Genomic DNA, 21,519 nt, shown 5'->3' with positions numbered 1-21,519 from the left:
ACACACCTCACTGACAAGTGGGCCACTCGACCCACTCGCTGACAAGTGGGCCATTTTGCTATTGTAGCCAAGCTACCAAAAATATGCGCGTGGCCAAAAACTATGCGCGCGGGGGGGCTCGAACCCACGACCGTGCGCTTAGTTCACTTGGTTTCTACCACTAGGCTAGGAAGAGGTTGTTGGTTTTGTACTCTATGCCCACCCTTTCAATATATCAAACAACTCACTGACAATTGGGCCTGCTCCTCCTCCTATCCACTCTTTTCCCCACTCCCCCTCTCCACTCGACCCACTCCTCCTCTCCGCCGCCACCAGCTTCTTCCTCTCGCACCGCCGCCGGCTCATTGCTCTCACTAGTAGAAAACGGAGCTTTAGCGCCGGTTCGTAAGGGCCTTTAGTGCCGGTTCCATAACCGGCACTAAAGGGTGGGCACTAAAGCCCCCCCCCCTTTAATACCGGTTCGGCACGAACCGACGCTAAAGTGCCACCACGTGGCGTGAGCTCGCGCCCTGGTATGGGGGACCTTTAGTACCGGTTGGTGTTACCAACCGGTACTAAAGGTTTCTTTTTTAATTTTTTTTTGAAAATTTTGGAAAAAGAATTTGCTTTTTTTTCAACTTTCAATTTTTCTGAATTATTTGATGATTTAGTCTTTAATCACCTCTCTTAACTGCTCAAGTGTGGATCACTCATTCCAAATCGCCTGACTTCCCGGCCGGTCACCCATCCTCTCACTCCCCCAGCCTGAGCATGCTTAACTTTGGAGTTCTATTCCCCCTACATTCCAAGTCTGCACTTGTTGTTTTCCTGACAAATGTAAGCTGTCAATCCTATTAGCCCTCAGCAGTTTAGCTTGAGCATTAGGTCAGACGTTTCACCGTTTGAGTTTGAAACTATTATTCTAAAAAACAGTAATTATTTAGTAACACTAATATTTCTTGAATAAGTTTGACCATAGTTTGACCATAGTTTGACCATAGTTTGACCACAGTTTGACCATAGTTTGACCAGATTTGACCAAAATTTAAAAAATTGAAATAATTATTTAGTAACACTAATATTCTTGAAGAATTATGTAGTAACATTAATACTTCTTGAATAAGTAGTTTGACCAGATTTAACCAATTTTTTAAAAAAAACTGAAATTTGACCATATCTTTTTTTTCGTTTTGGAATTTGAGGATTCTAAAAAATTGCAAACAGGCCGTAGGCGGTCCCCATCGGATGCGTATTTTCCTGCTGAATTTTTTGATATATTATACTTTTTTTTCCGACATCGTATGCAAAAGTTATAGCCGTTTTACATTTTCCCTACACTTTTTGCAGAACATGTCCAAATTTAAGTTTTCAAATTTTCCTAACTAGTAGATGTAGTAATATAACTACCTCTCGAAGGATTTTATTTTTTGAAGTTTTTATCATTTTCTTTTGATTTTTTCAGAACTGAAATGGCGACACACGAGGGGGGGGGGGGTAGAGTTTGAAAATTGCCCTATAGTGCCGGTTTGTGTCACAAACCGGTACTATAGGTCAGACCCCTTTAGTACCGGTTCGTGGCAAAAACCGGTACTAAAGGTTAGCCCTTTAGTACCGGTTTGTGACACGAACCGGTACTAAGGGTGATCGTGGGGCCCCGGCCTGACGCCATCCTGCCATCACCCCTTTAGTACCGGTTCGTGGCACGAACCGGTACTAAAGGTTCAACACGAACAAACATTAATGCATAGCCGTTCGAACTGGAACTAATGGCACCATTAGTACCGGGCTAAAATCAAACCGGCACTAATGTGTCTCACATTAGGTCCTTTTTCTACTAGTGTCTCTCTCCGTCGCCGACTCTCCATTGCCGTGGGTATGAATCTGCTTCCTCTTCCTCTTCCTATCTACTATTATGATAGATTAGGGTGATTCCATTGATTTTATTAGGGTTCTTGCCACCGGATTAGGGTTTTATTAGGATGTTTTTAATACATTTTTTGTTTAGGGTGATGGCGACGCCTCCCCTTCTCCTCCCCGGCGACTCTGCTTGTCCGACGCCTCCCTCGCGGCTTGCCCTACGCCGCCGGCGACCACTTCTTCTCGGACTCCGGCATAAGTAAGCCATCCGCTTCATATCCTCTCTCCTTTCTCTTCTACTCTAGGGTCTGAGAATCTAGGATTTGTTATGCATACTAGGCATCTATTGGTGGATTTAGGCATATTGTTCTTGGTGGATTTAGTATGCTCTGTTGGAGGATCTAGTGTGGTTGAATTGATGTTTGATTACTATGTTGTTGCTTTTGGTAGTCACCTGACAACAATTAACTGTTGATGTGGGTGTAATTAACTAAATTCTGTGGTAGATAGTGTGGTAGACATGTTGTTCTGTTGCTGTTGAATTCTGTGGTTAATAAACTAAATTAACTGAATTTTGTTGATGTTGAATTCTATGGTGAACATGCTGTTACTGTTGCCAGACTGCTGACAACAATTAACATGGCATGCATACAGCAATCCTGTTGTTGTTGCTGTGTAATTAACTCAACGTAACTAATGAGGAGTGATGACATGAATTCTGTTGCTGTTGTTGTGTAATTAACTGAATGTAACTGATGAGGAGTGTTTCTTTTGTTACTAGTTGTGGTTATTCTTGTTGACAAGTCTTGTGCTGTAGTGGGATTCATGCATATGCAGGTGTAGTGACCTGCATGAATATGGGCAGAGTAGTAGCAGCAGTAGATGCCAACTTTTGATATGCATGCATGCATTCTTGCTTGTTTATATTCTTTTAAACTGAACATGCTCAAGTATGGAAACATTACATTCTTCTCCAGCTTAGTGGCCAAGAAACATTACATTTATGGGTGTTGTTGATGTTGATGTTATTCTTCTACTCATTGCCCCTTTGCCAAGATAGAGTAGGAGAAAATTGAGGCCATTGCCATTTATAGTAGTATTCCAAATTGAGGCCCTGGCAAACACATGTAGTAATTATTCTACTATTTTGAAGTGCTTGTTTCCTATTTCTGTCCAGTCCTGTTGTTTAATTTACAATGCTGCTTTTCAGAGAAGTGAGATGGCTGGCTTGGAAGGTTTCGAGTTCTTCGAAATCGTAATTGAGAAATCTTGCATTAGGCAGGTATATTTATCATCACTCTGCTGTCTAGTGCTTGATTGCCACAGTTAACCACTGCTTGACCCTCGCTGCAGAGGCTTCCTGACAAGTTTGCGAAGATGCTCGCCAGTCATGAGCCCCACAAAGTGAAGCTGCAGTAGGCCGGCAGCGGGCTTCACATGCTGTGGGACATGTTGGTGGTGTTCGATGGTGAAGGCCACATGTACCTACGGCCCGGCTGGGAGCATTTCGCCCGCGCCCATGAGCTACAGCTCGGGTACTTCCTTGTATTCCGCTACGATGGCGACGCCATGTTCACCGTGAAGATGTTCAACAACACCATGTGTCGCATGTACTACCAGCACGACGATGATGCCAGTAAGCTCTCTTCCTCTCTTGTTCCTGTCCTTTTGGCTTCCTCTACCTGCACGACGACAACACCATGTTCACACTTTGTTGCATTTAGCCAGGCAATGGGAGCAGCAGCGGGGATGACGAGGAGCAGAGCGGGGATGACGAGGAGCAGCCTATTCTGGCTGACGACGACCATGCTATGATGGTGGCTGACGACGACCCTGCTATGGTGGTGGCGGATGACGACCTTGCTATGGTGGTGGCGGACGACGACCTCGCAATGGTGGTGGCGGACGATGACCTTGCTATGGTGGTGGCGGACGACGACCTCGTGATGGTGGTGGAGGACGACGACCTTGCTATGGTGGTGGCGCCTGCAATCCCATAGCTTGGCGACAAGACCATGCCAATTGTGGTAGAGCAGTACATCTGCATTGGGATTCACCACTCTGAGCGCATCAGGTTGATGAAGGAGAAGGAGGAGTGAAGATGTTAAGAAAATGAAGTGGCAATGTTAAACATGTTAGGTTTAAGCTTGTTAGTGTAATCTGAACATGTCAATGTTAAGTACGTCAGGTTTAATTTTGTGCATGCTCATGGGTGTTGTATGACAGTGTCATCTAAACATGTCAATTTCTTAACAATGAATATTCAGTTTGGTAATTGATGGAAATTGAAATTTTTTATGCATGCTCATGGATGAAAGATAAAATTATGGGTTTTTGTGCATGCTCATGTATGAAACAATATAAGTTTCATTTTTTGAATGCTAAAAACATCACTCAAACCCTAGCCACGGACGACCGCCGTGACGAAATCCACCGGTTTTTGAAAATATCGTAAAAAAAGTCGAAAACTGTTTTTCAATTTTTCAATGCTAAAGACATGCATTTTTCGTGAAGCGGCTACAAGGAGGGTCACCCCAAACGGCGCCATTCCATGTATATCTAAAAGTAGACCCTATTTTACGGACGGTAACAAAAAAGCATGCATTTCCAACCCTCGTAGCTACTCGCGGCCATTCAGACCACCTTCGGCCGATTCAGCTGGAACCGGCTGGAATTTGAACTGCGGGTCCTCCATGGCTTGCCCGTTATTTTCACTAAAAATCATTTTTAGCTTCACAGGTAGGCATTTCATCACGGAATCGACAAGAGATTGGCACGGCTCAAACCCTAGCCACGGACGGTCGCCGCGATGAAATCAGCCGGTTTTTGAAAACACCGTAAAAAATCAAAAAAAATCAAAAAATATGGGAGACCACCGCGTCACATCATCAAATGTGGCCTACCAACTAGCAAAAATACTAAACTTGCAATACAGAAGTTTTCTTGAAAAAGTGTTCTAAGAAACGACCTAGCATGAACGAAGATTCATGGCTTTCAAGCCAAACTAGCAATGATATGGCCGCATCCGATGAATAGTTTCTGATAATATGCCCAAATTTGGTGCATGCCTATGTCTTATGATGGCAAACAATGTTGGCAAAGCGATGTTCCAACTTGTTTAACAAAAAAACCGTTTTTCATTTTTTGAATGTTGAAGACATGCGTTTTTCGTGAAGCGGCTACAAGGAGGGTCACGCCAAACGGCGCCATTCCATGTCTATCTCAAAGTAGACCCTATTTTACGGACGGTCGCCAAAAAGCATGCATTTCCGACCCTTGTAGCTACTCCCGGCCATTCAGACCACCTTCGGCCGATTTAGCTGGAACCGGTTGGATTTCGAACTGCGGGTCCTCCATGGCTTGCCCATTATTTTCACTAAAAATCATTTTTAGCTTCACAGGTAGGCATTTCATCAGAGAATCGTCAACAGATTGGCACGGCCCAAACCCTAGCCACGGACGGCCGCCGCGACGAAATCGACCGGTTTTTGAAAACACCGTAAAAAATTCAAAAAAAATCAAAAAATGGGAGACCACCACGTCACATCATCAAATGTGGCGTACCAACTAGCAAAAATACTAAACTTGCAATATGAATGTTTTCTTGAAAAAGTGTTCTAAAAAACGACCTACCATGAACGAAGATTCATGGCTTTCAAGTCGAACTAGCAAAGATATGGCCGCATCCGATGAATAGTTTCTGATAATATGCCCAAATTTGGCGCATACCTCCGTCTTGTGATGGCAAACAATGTTGCCAAAGCGAGGTTCCAACTTGTTTAACAAAAAAACCGTTTTTCATTTTTTGAATGCTGAAGACATGCGTTTTTCGTGAAGCGGCTACAAGGAGGGTCACCCCAAATGGCGCCATTCCCTGTCTATCTCAAAGTAGACCCTATTTTACGGACGGACTCCAAAAAGCATGCATTTCCAACCCTCGTAGCTACTCCCGGCCATTCAGACCACCTTTGGCCGATTCAGGTGGAACCGGCTGGATTTTGAACTGCGGGTCCTCCATGGCTTGCCCGTTGAGGGAGTCCTGGATTAGGGGGTGTCCGGATAGCCGGACTATACCTTCGGCCGGACTCCTGGACTATGAAGATACAAGATTGAAGACTTCGTCCCGTGTCTGGAAGGGACTTTCCTTGGCGTGGAAGGCAAGCTTGGCGATACTGATATGTAGATCTCCTACCATTGTAACCGACTCTGTGTAACCCTAGCCCTCTCCGGTGTCTATATAAACTGGAGAGTTTTAGTCCGTAGGACGGACAACAATCATACCATAGGCTAGCTTCTAGGGTTTAGCTTCCTTGATCTCGTGGTAGATCTACTCTTGTACTACCCATATCATCAATATTAATCAAGCAGGACGTAGGGTTTTACCTCCATCAAGAGGGACCAAACCTGGGTAAAACATCGTGTCCCCTGCCTCCTAGTACCATCCGCCTAGACGCACAGTTCGGGACCCCCTACCCGAGATCCGCCGGTTTTGACACCGACATTGGTGCTTTCATTGAGAGTTCCTCTGTGTTGTCACTTTTAGGCCCGATGACTTCTCTGATTATCAACAGCGATGCGATCTAGGGTGAGACCTTTCTCCACGGACAGATCTTCTTATTCGGCGGCTTTGCACTGCGGGCCAATTCGCTTGGCCATCTGGAGCAGATCGAAAGCTACGCCCCTAGCCATCAGGTCAGATTTGGAAGTTTGAGCTACACGGCCGACCTCCGCGGAGACTTGATCTTCGACGGATTCGATCCGCAGCCGAGGAAGCCGCACTGTCTCGATGGGCATGATGTAGCTCTGCCACCGAACAGTGCCCTGGAGGTCGCACCCGCATCAGCTCTGACCCTTAATTCGGAGCCAACTGCGCCAATCGAGGATGGGTGGTTGGACACCGCCTCGGGGGCTGCAATCTCTAAGGCAATCAAGCTGAACACCAGCCCTATTCTCTGCGAAGCCCGTGACTCCAAGGAGCCGGACACCTCTCCAGACACCGAGCCCTCCGCGCCCCTATCGATCAAACCCGATTGGGCGCCGATCATGGAGTTCACCGCCACGAAAATCTTTCAGCACTCGCCCTTCGGCGATATTCTGAATTCACTAAAGTCTCTCTCTTTATCAGGAGAGCCCTGGGCGGACTATGGTCAGCAAGGTTGGGATGCGGACGATGAAGAAATTCAAAGCCCACCCACCACACACTTCGTAGCCACTGTCGATGATTTAACCGACATGCTCGACTTCGACTCCAAAGACATCGACGGTATGGACGCCGATGCAGGAGACGATCAAGAACCAGCGCCTATAGGGCACTGGAAAGCCACCTCATTGTATGATATATACATGGTGGACACCCCAAAAGAAGGCAATGGCGATGGAACAGCGGAGGATGACCCCTCCAAGAAGCAGCCTAAGCGCCAGCGTCAGCGGCGCCACTCTAAATCCTGCCAAACCAGAAACAGTGATTCCGGCACGGGAGATAATAACACCCCGGACAGTGCCGAAGACAACCACCTCCAGCAAGATTCAACACAGGAGGATGGGGAAGCGAGCCCTCATGAGAGAGCGGCAGACAGAGAGGTCGAGGACGATAATTATATGCCTCCCTCCGAAGACGAGGCAAGCCTCGACGACAACGAATTTGTCGTGCCAGAGGATCCCGTCGAACAAGAGCGTTTCAAACGCAGGCTTATGGCCACGGCGAGCAGCCTCAAGAAAAAACTGCAACAGCTTAGAGCTGATCAAGATTTGCTAGCCGACAGATGGACTGAAGTCCTTGCGGCCGAAGAGTATGAACTCGAACGCCCCTCCAAGAGCTACCCAAAGCACAGGTTGCTACCCCGATTAGAGGAGGAAGCACTTAAACCTACATCACCAGCGCATGATGCGGCCGATCGGCCACCCCGTGGCCGCGACAGAGAGGCCTCTCGGACCTCCACTCCAGCCGCACCCCGGCGCCGCTCAAAAAATACCAAGGCACGGGAAAACGCGCCAGACCTGCGAGATATATTGGATGACAAGGCAAGGCAAACAAGATCGATCTACGGATCGCGTGGGCGTCCCACGGCACGAGATGGTAATCGTCACTCCGGATACAGTAAATCCGGCCGGGCCGAACACACTAGACAAAGCTCATTTGAGCTGCGTCGTGATATAGCCCAATACAGAGGCGTCGCACACCCACTATGCTTCACAGATGAAGTAATGGATCATCAAATCCCCGAGGGTTTCAAACCCATGAACATCGAATCATACGATGGCACAACGGATCCTGCGGTATGGATCAAGGACTATCTCCTTCATATCCACATGGCCCGTGATGATGACCTACACGCCATCAAATACCTCCCACTCAAGCTTAAAGGACCAGCTCAGCATTGTCTTAATAGCTTGCCAGTAGAATCAATTGGTTGTTGGGAGGACCTGGAAACGACATTCCTCGACAATTTCTAGGGCACTTATGTGCGACCACCAGACGCCGATGACCTAAGCCACATAATTTAGCAGCCAGAGGAATAGGCCAGACAATTCTGGACACGGTTCCTAACCAAGAAAAATCAAATCGTCGACTGTTCAGACGCAGAGGCCCTAGCAGCCTTCAAGCATAACATCCGCGACGAGTGGCTTGCACGGCACCTAGGACAGGAAAAGCCGAAATCTATGGCAGCCCTCATGACACTTATTGTCAGGACCCCGACTCGATGTCACATCGATCTAGCCGGTAACACCTCATATCACTTTGCGGCCTCATGCACGGTATCCCCACGGGTGTCGCCTTACCTTTGCCCGGGACCGTTTGCGCCTTTTGGCTCACGTATATGATAGTGTCGCTAGCATCCATATGATAAGGAGCCCGGGCTGACATGACTAGTCGTAAACCCAAAGTGGCACAGACTTACAGGGACAGGCATCCATGACCTAGCTTCGAACGTGTCGGTCATCAGCAAGTGGGTCCGGGCTGTAGCACTGGGCTAGCAGGACTCCGGTAAACCGGGCTGTAGCGGGCTAACAGGACTCCGGTACTCAATGCGTGACATTTCCCCGAAGGGACAGACACAGGAACAAAGAAGGACACATGCCGGCCAGCCTAAGTGTTCCAGAGCAGTAGCAAGCTACCATGGCTCAGCGGTAACACTAGGAGACATTTCCCGGTAAGAGAGGCTACTAAAGATAAACAACTAGATAGTCAGATCCCACACATACCAAGCATTTCAATCATACACACAATATGCTCGATATGTGCAAATACAACAAGGCATCACAACATGACTCTACGACACAAGTACCTTATTTAAGGCTCAGAGAGCCATACATAACATACACAAAGGTACGGGTCTCACGACCCAGCATTCAAGTCATACAGTCATACAAACTAGCAGCGGAAGTAACTTGTCTGAGTACAGACAACTAGTAAAATAAAAGAGGCTTGGAAAGCCTAGCTATACTACATGGTCCTTCACAAGCTCAGGATCACCACCTGGGCCTTTAGCCTACTCATTGATGTCAACGTCTACGTAGAACCCATCAGAAGGTGTTGCAGCGTCTTCTGTAAAAATGTAAACTATAGCACCATGAGTACAAAGGTACTCAGCAAGTCTTACATCAGATCCTACATAAATGCATATTATCAAGAAGGGTTGGTGGAGTTGTTGCAGCAAGCCAGCTTTGACTCTTGGCTAGGCTAACCTACGAGACTCCAAATTGAAATGGTTTTGCGCACACGAGTCCACTAATCACCACTTCAATACACTACCGAGGATCCACCTCCGTCTTCCTACGGAAGAGCCATCCTCGGCACTCACACTTATCTTGAGGCTTTTAGTAGTTTCCATTTACTTGTCTATGAACTGTATAGGCAACCAAGTAGTCCTTTACCGCGGACGCGGCTATTCGAATAGATCATGATAACCCTGCAGGGGTGTACTTCTTCATACATGTTTCCACCACTTAGCGTCTGCACACGATATGTGCTCGGCAGACTTCAAGCGAAAGCCGACGTGGGTGTAGACCACGACCTACCTAAACACTTAAGCCTCTAGTCCAGGTTTATCGCCTATCCAGGTTCCATCCGCAGGGAGTCCGGCCGAGGTTTCCCATACGGCCCCGAACGATGTGAACAGGGTTCCCGAGATACCTAACGGGTATTCGGTACACCCGGCCACGTACCTACCGCATCACAGCCCACCCCTACGGTCAGCGCTGTCCACGGCCTCTAGTAGGCTACAAACACCAGAAACTACTTGCAACTCCTGGACAGAGAGCTAGGGTGAATAAGAAGTCGAGCGGGGTCATATTTCAGGGCCCAATGCATGGTATTAGCTGTATCTTAAATCACACATACAGATCTCAGTGCTTAAGGTCGGCTTCAATGAAACAACCCACCATGTACTCCTACATGGCCTCTCATCGATACCTTTACCAAATCGTGTTCACCACACCACTCTCATTACCGACATAATCATTTCACTCTAGCCCATCACCCAGATGAACCAGACCTGACTCGACTCTAAGCATAGCAGGCATAGCAAGGTAGGAACAACACATACATATGGCTCAATCAACTCCTACACATGCTAGTGGGTTTCATCTAGTTACTGTGGCAATGACAGGTCATGCAGAGGAAGTGGGTTCAACTACCGTAGCACACAGCAGTTTGAAACGCGTTGTCTTAATGCAGTAAAAGAGAGCAGGAGCGAGAACATGGGATTGTATCGATATGATCAAACGGTTGGTTGCTTGCCTGATGGTTCGATGCACTGATACGGTTCTTCGTTAGGGTAATCACGGTACTCCTCGGAGGCAGAACCTTCCGCAAAGAACACCGATACACAACCATCACCAAACAATGTGCAACAGTATGATGCATGCATGAAACATAGCAATATGAGTGTGTTGGGCTAATGCAACTAAGACCAGAAGGGTTTGAACCAATTTGAATCAAAGATTCAAATTTCAAACTCAAACATGGCCTTTTAAAGTGCTTTTCCTTGTTCTGCATTAAACATCAAGTTAACTTGCTTAGTCATGCATGAAAATAGTATAGATGGATAGATTGGATTTTTCTGATCATTTTTCATATATAATTTGTCTGATTTGGAGTTACAGGATAAAAGTTATGAATTTTTGAAGTTTAAATTATATTCTGGAATTTCCTATATTAGATTAATTCCAGAAAATCAATTATTGCGTCAGCCTGACGTCAGTGTGACGTCAGCAGGTCAACGGAACTGGTCCAGGTCAAACCTGACAGTGGGTCCCACGTGTCAGGGTGATTAATTTAATTAAAGTTTAATTAAAACTAAACCTGTTTAATTAACAGGGCTGGGCCCCACCTGTCATTGACTCAGGGGAGTCAACCAGGGCCCACCCGTGGTCAAACCCGGGTCGGCTGCACCGGCGTTTAGCCGCCGGCGAGCCCGACGCGGCGGCGGAAGTGGTTTTGGTCGTTCCGACCACCAAATGGGTCGCGGAGACCACCAGAGTGGAGCTGGGGACGAGCCGCAGCTCTTGGTGGAGTCCGTTGGGGTCGGGGTGGCCGGAGTTGGCGCCGGCGACGACTTTGGCGGCCACCGGGGTTCGGCCGAAGACGGATTTGACGCTAGAGGGGTCGGTGAGGCTCAGGAAGTGGCTAGCTAGGTGCTAAGTGACACGGGGAGTATGATGGACACCAGTTTGTGGCCGGAGGGTGACTGGGAGCACGTCGGCGACGAGCTCCACGGCGGTGGGTGCGGTTGAGCTCCGGGAGGTTGCTACACGGCTCGGGAGCAAGAACGGAAGGGAGGGGAAGATGGCTAAGCTCACAGTGAGTGCGACGGAGTCCTTGGTGCGGCCGGAGATGGACCGGAGCGACGATGGCGTTGAAGGGGATCTCCGGCGACGACGATTCGGGCGAGGTCGTTGCGGTGGACTCGGGCGTTGCGAGCGCTCGGGGCTCGGCTGCTCGATGAAGTGGACAGCGGCGGAGCTCCTGGACACGGTGAGAGGATGCACGGGCGGCGGGGAGCACGGCTACGACGAAGGCACGGCGATGGTGGCGTCGGCCATGGCGGGGGAGCGCGAGGGGGAGGAGCTGGAGAGGAGAGGGGTGTCTGGGGGGTTCGGGGGGGCGAGGAAGGCTGATCCACGACGTCACCGGGCGAGGGGAGCGGCGAGGCGGCGAGCAGGTGCGTGGCGCACGCTGCGGTCGCCGTCGGGCACCTGCCTGCCTGCCTGGCCGGCAAGCAGCTCGCTAGAGCGGTGCTGGGCTGGGCCGGCAGGTGGGCCGGGAGCAGGCGCCAGGTAAGCTTTTCCCATTTTCTTTCTGTTTCTATTTTTTAATACTTCTGCAACTTTGTTGAATTAAATAAAATACTTAGGCAACTCCTAAAATCACCAAATTACTCCTGGTCCATAGTTGGATTATTTCCAACATGAAACATTTTAGTTTGGAGATATTTGAGCATTTAAATATTTTATATAATTTTAAATGCCCAAATTCAAATATTTATGATTTAATTCAAAAACCCTAGGATGGCCTAGGAAAATGTGCACCACTTTTGGCAGAGGTTCTGAACCAAGACAAAAATGATGGGCATTTTAGAAGGGCATTTCAGGTTCATTGAAAATGTTTTTAGTAAACCCTAGTTGGTTTCAGAGGGGACTGGGGGTTCTGTCATCCCCATTTCAGGTTTCTGGTGAAAGAATAAACATGATGCAACACTCTAATGCATGACTAGCTAGGGTGTGACAACTCACCCCACTCAAAAGAATCTCGTCCCGAGATTTGGGTTCCTCCGGGAAGACGGCGGGATACTCGAGTCGAAGACGATCCTCCCTTTCCCAAGTTGCTTCATCCTCAGAATGGTGCGACCATTGAACCTTGAGAAACTTGATATTATGACGTCGAGTGGTACGCTCGGCCTGATCGAGGATACGAATGGGGTACTCTCGATATGTAAGATTATCTTGGAGATCAAGCGTTTCGTAGTCTACTCCACGGATAGGATCCGAGAAGCAACACCTGAGTTGAGAAACATGGAAGACATCGTGGACTCTGGAGAGGTGCGGAGGTAGTTCCAATTGGTAGGCAACTTCCCCTCGTTTGGCGAGAATGCGAAAAGGTCCAATGTAACGAGGAGCCAATTTCCCTTTGATACCGAAATGATGGGTTCCCTTCAGAGGGGTGACCCGAAGATAAGCCTTCTCGTCAACCTCAAAAGTCATAGCCTTATGTTTTCGGTCATATTGACTCTTTTGACGAGATTGGGCTGTTTTCAACTTTTCACGAACGATGCGAACTTGCTCTTCTGCTTCCTGAATCATATCCGGGCCAAAGAATTGTCTTTCCCCGGTCTCTGACCAGTTAAGGGGTGTTCGACACCGTCGTCCATAGAGAACTTCAAAAGGGGCTTTACCCAAGCTAGATTGATAGCTGTTGTTGTAAGCAAATTCGGCAAATGGAAGGCATTTCTCCCAACCCATTCCGAATGAGATAACAGAGGCTGAAGCATGTCTTCTAGAATCTGGTTGACGCGTTCCACTTGACCACTCGACTGAGGGTGGAAAGCGGTGCTGAAGGAGAGACGGGTTCCCATAGCATTTTGGAAACTTTCCCAAAATCGAGAGGTGAAAAGACTTCCTCGATCTGAGTTAATTTCCAAAGGAACACCATGGAGAGACACTATTCGGGAGATGTATAAGTCTGCCAATTGACTAGCGGTTATACTCTCACGAACAGGTAGGAAATGGGCTACTTTGGAAAGACGATCGACAATGACGAAGATAGCATTATTCCCTCTCTTGGTCCTGGGAAAACCGGTAATGAAATCCATACTAATTTTATCCCATTTCCATTCAGGAATGGCTAAGGGTTGAAGGGTGCCAGCAGGCCGTTGATGCTCTGCTTTTACATGACGATAGACGTCGCAATTAGCAATATACTGAGCAATTTCTCTCTTCATCCTAGTCCACCAGAACCTCTGGCGTAGGTCCTGATACATCTTGGTACTACCGGGATGAATGGTGAGAGGAGATTCATGAGCCTCCTTAAGGATCAACTGCCGTAGATGTTGGTTCTTGGGAACCACTAAATGGTTCTTAAAGTACACAACACCATGATCATTTGTGGAGAAACAACTAGCACCTCCGCTAGCAATATTATCCTTGATCTTAGCTATTCCCTTATCTCGCTTTTGGGTAGCGATGATATGATCCGTAAGAGTAGGTTTCGCCACCAAGGTGGAAAGAAATCCTTGAGGAACAATGTGAAGGTTAAGCTTCCGAAATTCCTCATGGAGAAGCGGTTGACCTTGTTGTAACATTAGGTTGTTACAATAAGATTTACGACTTAGCGCATCAGCCATGACATTGGCTTTCCCTGGGGTGTAAGTTATTCCTAAGTCGAAATCTGTGATCAACTCAACCCAACGTCTTTGCCTGAGATTCAAATCCGGTTGGGTGAAAATGTACTTCAGACTTTGGTGATCAGTGAATATTTCGCAACGGTTACCGAGGAGGTAATGTCGCCAGGTTTTGAGAGCATAGACTACGGCTGCAAGCTCTAAATCATGAGTAGGATAATTCTCCTCATGTGGGTGCAATTGCCGTGAAGCGTAAGCAATTACGTGTCGATCTTGCATGAGAATACAGCCTAGTCCCATCCGCGAGGCGTCCCAGTAGATAACAAAGTCCTTAGAGAAGTCTGGTGGTACCAGTACGGGAGCAGAAGTCAGGCGTCTTTTCAGTTCCTGAAAGCTGTGCTCACATTGTGGAGTCCATTCGAACTTCTTATCCTTCTTGAGGAGTTCGGTTAGAGGTTTAGCAACTTTGGAGAAGTTTTTGACAAAGCGACGACAATAGCTCGCTAAGCCCAGAAAACTCCGAACTTGCTTGACCGATTCAGGTGGAGTCCAATTAAGGACGGCTTGAACTCGCTCAGGGTTAACAGCAATACCTTTACCAGATATTACATGACCCAGATAGGTCACTTCTGACAACCAAAATTCACATTTAGAAAATTTGGCATAAAGATGATGCTCTCGAAGTTTCTTCAACACTAGCCTTAGATGTTCGGCATGTTCCTCCTCGTTCTTGGAGTAGATGAGTATATCATCGAGATAAACTACGACGAATTTATCCAAATACTCCATGAAGATTGAGTTCATTAACCGAGAAAAGGTGGCTGGAGCGTTGGTTAAACCGAAGGACATGACGGTGTACTCGTATTGGCCATAACGAGTAACAAAGGCCGTTTTAGGAATGTCCCCATTTCTGATTTTGATTTGATGGTAGCCCAACCTCAAATCCATCTTGGAGAAGACTGAGGATCCAGCGACCTGATCATACAGGTCGTTGATCCTGGGAAGCGGATATTTGTTCTTGTTGTGACCAAATTGACAGGTCGATAATCTACAACCATCCGGTCCGTACCATCCTTCTTCTTGACGAAGAGGACGGGGCAAGCCCACGGAGATGAACTAGGTCGGATGAAACCCTTTTTCAAGGACTCATCGAGTTGTTTCTTAAGCTCGGCTAGTTCTAGTGGTGCCATCTTATAGGGTCTTCTAGCAATCGGAACGGTTCCTGGAATGAGGTCTATTACGAACTCAACATCCCTGTCAGGTGGAACACCTGGCAATTCCTCTGGGAAAACATCCGGGAAGTCACGGACTACCGGAACATCCTCAAGGTCTGGCAAAGGGCTGGCGTTAAGAGAATATAATTGTCGCTTGGCTAATCGGGTCAAGACATTGACTATCTTCCCCGAAGGATGAGTGAGTTGAACAGTCCTAGAGAAGCAATCAATTTTGGCATGATGAGCTGACATCCAGTCCATACCCAAAATGATATTAATATCTGAAAATTTGAGAGCTATCAAAGATGCAAGGAAAACAAGTCTGTCGACTTGGATTTCATTTCCATAACTTACCCTGGAGGTCTGCCATCTAGAACCCGGAGTAGAAATTTCCATAGTGGATGGCATGTCACAGAATGCAGTGTTATGCAAACGGGCATAGTTCTCGGATATAAATGAATGAGAGGCTCCTGTATCGAAAAGAACAGATGCCGGGTGGCAATTAACAAGGAGCGTACCGAGAACGACGTTGGGATCTTCTTGAGCTTCTTCGGCAGAGATACAGTTGACATGGCCACGTGTAGTGGTGGCCGGCTTGGCGTGGAACACTTTCCCTGTCGGCTTGCCACGGCCAACAGCTTTAGCAGATTGATTGGGGTTGGTCTGGGGACACTCACGCATATAGTGGCCAGATTCCCCACACTTGAAACAGGTCACGGAACTGGTACGTGGAGGAGCATTGTTGGTTGGACCCCCATAGGGCTTGGCTGGTGCAGACTGTTGAACGGGGCGAGGCGCCTGGAAGGATGGCCTCGGTGTGAACCTGGGTGGCAGGGCAGTGTTGGGCACCCACACGCGACGCTTCTGAGGACCAGCACCGGATGAGGAACCCATGTCACGGCCATGCTTGCGTGTTGCATCATAATCAGTCTGACCAGTTTCAGCACTGATGGCCTTGTTAACAAGTTTCTGAAAGGATGTGCACTCATGCAGACGGAGGTCGCAGCGAAGCTCAGGACTAAGCCCCTTACGGAACCTTGCTTGCTTCTTGGCATCGGTAGAAACTTCCTCAGTGGCATATCGTGCGAGGTTACCAAACTCCCTGCTGTAAGCATCCACAGAGAGTCGGCCCTGAGTGAAACTGCAAAATTCCTCACGTTTACGGTCCATGAGACCCTCCGAAATGTGATGTTCACGGAAAGCCTCGCTGAATTCAGCCCAAGTAGTGACATGGCCCGCTGGGCGCATAGCTCCATAATTCTCCCACCATAGACTGGCGGGGCCTTCAAGATGATATGCAGCAAAGGTGACCTTGTCAGCCTCAGCTACTAGCGCGGAACGCAGCTTGTGAGAGATACTGCGAAGCCAGTCATCAGCGTCGAGAGGCTCGACCGAGTGGTGGAACATGGGTGGATGTAATTTGATAAAATCACTGAGTGACACCACGTTAGTCCTCTGATGGTGTGCTGTGTTCTGTTCAATACGCTCCAACAAACGGTTGGTCTCCCGCTTGTTTCTTTCGGCTTCCATCATAACCTCGGCTAGGGAAGGAGGATGAGGCAGATTTGCATTCCTGACTTCACTGCCTTCGGCCTGCTCTTGAGGAGCAGGGTTAGTGCGCGTGTTGACCATCCTAGGTAAACAAGACAATGATTTAGTCAGAATGATAAAATTCCGACATAGGATACAGAATGTAAGGAATAACTCGAAATGCAAGATGATCATCCGTATGACATGGTAGATACAGAAACTGCTTCTTTATTCCATCGTCATACACACCATACAGGGTTTAGTACAAGACCAAACAAAGTACTATTACGGTGAAAAGAGGATTACATCTTATCGGAGGCATCCCAAGCTCCTATACATTATTTTTCTACACCTCCGGAAGTAGTACAAACTAGGTCATATCCCACGAGTCACGCGGGACGATAGACGACACAGCTAGTGCGAACTAGTGATACTACCACTAACTCAGACCGATCCGTAGTAGTCCTCGTAGAAGTCACCTCCATAGCCTGGAAGCTCAACATGATCATCCGGAAACAGACGATCTCGCGGAGCTTGTGGACCATAGGGGCTAGGATGAGGTCTTGGACCAACAGACGATGGCCTGCGGGGACCACGAGGTGGGGTGATGCCTCCTACATCACGCCAACCCATCACGTCCGGCAGAGCAGATCTCACAGGATAGAGATCGCACATATCCGAATATCCAGCTTGCACCGCCGGTGCAAACCGAGTCAATGTGGCCCAGTGGTCAGCACGGGTATTGAAAAGCTCTAACCTCAAGGCCCGATTTTCACGGTCCTTATCCTCGAGCATCTCAGCAGTAGTGCGAGTCCGTGAATCCTCCTGGGTGGGGTCAGCATAGATAGCCTGGAGATACCCTTGTGCTCCCGGAAGTGATCCTGGCATATACCGGAAATCAGAGTCCCAAAATAGACCAGATCTGACTCGCATGATGGTCATCATAGAGTAGGCGGCGTCCTGCACAGCCATCTCAATAGTAACCCCGAGTCCATAGGAGCAGTGAAGGGGCTCGGTGGATCCAGGATAAGATGGAAATATCCTGACAGTGCAGAGATACTGGCTTTGATTAAAGTCTCGGAATTGCTCTTCGACCGTGTACTCAGGATACCAACGGTATCCAGCCTCAGTCATTACCCTGACCAAAATGGCGGTATGACCGGGTACATCTAGGCATCGAGTCAGGCGAACCACTTGGTTGAGGTCACGAGTGGCCATCTGAAAACACAATCATAATGCAAAGGCATTAGAATTTCTAGCAAAATTTCGGCAGCATAACAGCTGTAAATGCTCAAGAAGGATTTTGAGACATTTGACAAAGGATTACATACACACTCCACATCATCATATCAAGTTCTGAGTCCATCCTAGCAACATAATGTGGTAGTAGAATTGAACTAGGCTTGTATCCATCAAACCTATAAGGTACTACTGATTAGTAACACGTGATCCTGATAGAGAGAATAGATCCTAATTCCTTAACCCCCGGTGGAAGAATAGACTGACTCAGATCAGAATGTCATAAGATAAAGGAGTAAAAAGAACCTTACGTTCCAACCCACAAACAATTCCCCTACATATAACTAAAGAATTTCTAGACTCAACATCGACCAGTTTGGCTTGGAGAACCTACAGGCAGTCCGGCTCTGATGCCAACGCTGTCAGGACCCCGACTCGATGTCACATCGATCTAGCCGGTAACACCTCATATCACTTTGCGGCCTCACGCACGGTATCCCCATGGGTGTCGCCTTACCTTTGCCCGGGACCGTTTGCGCCTTTTGGCTCACGTATATGATAGTGTCGCTAGCATCCATATGATAAGGAGCCCGGGCTGACATGACTAGTCGTAAACCCAAAGTGGCACAGACTTACAGGGACAGGCATCCATGACCCAGCTTCGAACGTGTCGGTCATCAGCAAGTGGGTCCAGGCTGTAGCACTGGGCTAGCAGGACTCTGGTAAACTGGGCTGTAGCGGGCTAACAGGACTCCGGTACTCAATGCGTGACATTTCCCCGAAGGGACAGACACAGGAACGAAGAAGGACACATGCCGGCCAGCCTAAGTGTTCCAGAGCAGTAGCAAGCTACCATGGCTCAGCGGTAACACTAGGAGACATTTCCCGGTAAGAGAGGCTACTAAAGATAAACAACTAGATAGTCAGATCCCACACATACCAAGCATTTCAATCATACACACAATATGCTCGATATGTGCAAATACAACAAGGCATCACAACATGACTCTACGACACAAGTACCTTATTTAAGGCTCAGAGAGCCATACGTAACATACACAAAGGTACGGGTCTCACGACCCAGCATTCAAGTCATACAGTCATACAAACTAGCAGCGGAAGTAACTTGTCTGAGTACAGACAACTAGTAAAATAAAAGAGGCTTGGAAAGCCTAGCTATACTACGTGGTCCTTCACAAGCTCAGGATCACCACCTGGGCCTTTAGCCTACTCATTGATGTCAACGTCTACGTAGAACCCATCAGAAGGGGTTGCAGCGTCTTCTGTAAAAATGTAAATTATATCACCATGAGTACAAAGGTACTCAGCAAGTCTTACATCAGATCCTACATACATGCATATTATCAAGAAGGGTTGGTGGAGTTGTTGCAGCAAGCTAGCTTTGACTCTTGGCTAGGCTAACCTACGAGACTCCAAATTGAAATGGTTTTGCGCACACGAGTCCACTAATCACCACTTCAATACACTACCGAGGATCCACCTCCGTCTTCCTACGGAAGAGCCATCCTCGGCACTCACACTTATCTTGAGGCTTTTAGTAGTTTCCATTTACTTGTCTATGAACTGTATAGGCAACCAAGTAGTCCTTTACCGCGGACGCGGCTATTCGAATAGATCATGATAACCCTGCAGGGGTGTACTTCTTCATACATGTTTCCACCACTTAGCGTCTGCACACGATATGTGCTCGGCAGACTTCAAGCGAAAGCCGACGTGGGTGTAGACCACGACCTACCTAAACACTTAAGCCTCTAGTCCAGGTTTATCGCCTATCCAGGTTCCATCCGCAGGGAGTCCGGCCGAGGTTTCCCATACGGCCCCGAACGATGTGAACAGGGTTCCCGAGACACCTAACGGGTATTCGGTACACCCGGCCACGTACCTACCGCATCACAGCCCACCCCTACGGTCAGCGCTGTCCACGGCCTCCAGTAGGCTACAAACACCAGAAACTACTTGCAACTCCTGGACAGAGAGCTAGGGTGAATAAGAAGTCGAGCGGGGTCATATTTCAGGGCCCAATGCATGGTAGTAGTTGTATCTTAAATCACACATACAGATCTCAGTGCTTAAGGTCGGCTTCAATGAAACAACCCACCATGTACTCCTACATGGCCTCTCATCGATACCTTTACCAAATCGTGTTCACCACACCACTCTCATTACCGACATAATCATTTCACTCTAGCCCATCACCCAGATGAACCAGACCTGACTCGACTCTAAGCATAGCAGGCATAGCAAGGTAGGAACAACACATACATATGGCTCAATCAACTCCTACAAATGCTAGTGGGTTTCATCTAGTTACTGTGGCAATGACAGGTCATGCAGAGGAAGTGGGTTCAACTACCGTAGCACACAGCAGTTTGAAACGCGTTGTCTTAATGCAGTAAAAGAGAGAAGGAGCGAGAACATGGGATTGTATCGATATGATCAAATGGTTGGTTGCTTGCCTGATGGTTCGATGCACTGATACGGTTCTTCGTTAGGGTAATCACGGTACTCCTCGGAGGCAGAACCTTCCGCAAAGAACACCGATACACAACCATCACCAAACAATGTGCAACAGTATGATGCATGCATGAAACATAGCAATATGAGTGTGTTGGGCTAATGCAACTAAGACCAGAAGGGTTTGAACCAATTTGAATCAAAGATTCAAATTTCAAACTCAAACATGGCCTTTTAAAGTGCTTTTCCTTGTTCTGCATTAAACATCAAGTTAACTTGCTTAGTCATGCATGAAAATAGTACAGATGGATAGATTGGATTTTTCTGATCATTTTTCATATATAATTTGTCTGATTTGGAGTTACAGGATAAAAGTTATGAATTTTTGAAGTTTAAATTATATTCTGGAATTTCCTATATTAGATTAATTCCAGAAAATCAATTATTGCGTCAGCCTGACGTCAGTGTGAAGTCAGCAGGTCAACGGAACTGGTCCAGGTCAAACCTGACAGTGGGTCCCACGTGTCAGGGTGATTAATTTAATTAAAGTTTAATTAAAACTAAACCTGTTTAATTAACAGGGCTGGGCCCCACCTGTCATTGACTCAGGGGAGTCAACCAGGGCCCACCCGTGGTCAAACCCGGGTCGGCTGCACCGGCGTTTAGCCGCCGGCGAGCCCGACGCGGCGGCGGAAGTGGTTTTGGTCGTTCCGCCCACCAAATGGGTCGCGGAGACCACCGGAGTGGAGCTGGGGACGAGCCGCTCGATGAAGTGGACAGCGGCGGAGCTCCTGGACACGGTGAGAGGACGCACGGGCGGCGGGGAGCACGGCTACGACGAAGGCACGGCGATGGTGGCGTCGGCCATGGCGGGGGAGCGCGAGGGG

Source organism: Triticum aestivum, chromosome 4A (genome assembly GCF_018294505.1).
Source record: "Triticum aestivum cultivar Chinese Spring chromosome 4A, IWGSC CS RefSeq v2.1, whole genome shotgun sequence".
NCBI lineage: Eukaryota > Viridiplantae > Streptophyta > Magnoliopsida > Poales > Poaceae > Triticum > Triticum aestivum.
The sequence above is the reverse complement of the archived record's forward strand: the minus strand, read 5'-3'. Positions refer to the sequence as shown.